Raw genomic sequence first — 891 nt, 5'->3', positions numbered from 1 at the left:
CATTATTCTAACCGTCCATAAAAAAACAAGCACACAGACACACGTCTCCCTCCCTTTCTTCGTCTCCTCCTCTTCCTTCTTCATCTTCTGTTGCTTCTTCGTCATCTTCTTCTTCTTTTCTTTCTACTGATTGAGGTGCGAGAATAACACGCAAGTCTCCCTCATCTCATCTTCGTTTTCTTCTCCTCCTCTTCCTCCTCCTCCCTCATCCTCTTCTGCTGCTTCTCCCCCATCTTCTTTCTCCCTTTCTCTTACTCTCTTGACAAGAATAACACCTCATCTCCCTCATCTCATCTTCGTTTTCTTCTTCTCCTTCTCCTCTTCCTCACCTTCATCCTCTTCCGTTTCATCTCCCCCATCTTCTTCTCCTTCCTCTCTTTTTTCACTCCTCCTTCTGCTTCTTATCCCCCATCTTCTTTCTTTCAAATGACCTCCTCCTTCATCCTCTTCTGCCTCTTCTCCCCCATCTTCTTCCTCTCTCTTAGGCCAGCCACACACGTGCAGTTTTAACTGTCAATTAAAACTGAACGTGTGTGGGTATCTCAGTATCTCATTTCGTCAGTTCAGCAAAACTGTACAGATAAACTGAGACAAATACAATGTTCCCTATTTTTGACTGAAAAGAGTAACTGAAGCGAGCGTGTGTGGGGATTCGTAACTGTACAGTTCTCAACTTCTCATTTCGACAGGTGTCTTTCATGTGGCGATATTGCTCTTCTCATTATTGTATCTTTCTTTTTAGTCATGTGCAAATAATTGAAAAAAATCAATTGGTTCTTCACTTAATTCCTTTAATAATTTGATATCAGAACAATGATTTCGCCTTTGTTACCAGTTTTTGCACCACTGTTTACGCTTTTTATTTTTCTTTCTTCTATTTGTTTGTAGCAT

The 891-nt window shown here is 41.0% G+C and overlaps 1 protein-coding gene across 2 annotated transcripts in view; it reads left to right on the top strand.

Annotated features, from left to right (window-relative positions):
* The window catches only part of LOC119585077 (ATP-binding cassette sub-family A member 3-like), a 16,804-nt gene that overhangs the window by 11,030 nt on the left and 4,883 nt on the right, over positions 1 to 891 (top strand). The gene's annotated exons all lie outside the window — the stretch shown is intronic.

This window comes from Penaeus monodon, chromosome 19 (assembly GCF_015228065.2).
Source record: "Penaeus monodon isolate SGIC_2016 chromosome 19, NSTDA_Pmon_1, whole genome shotgun sequence".
NCBI lineage: Eukaryota > Metazoa > Arthropoda > Malacostraca > Decapoda > Penaeidae > Penaeus > Penaeus monodon.
This window is presented reverse-complemented; position numbering and strand designations above follow the sequence as displayed.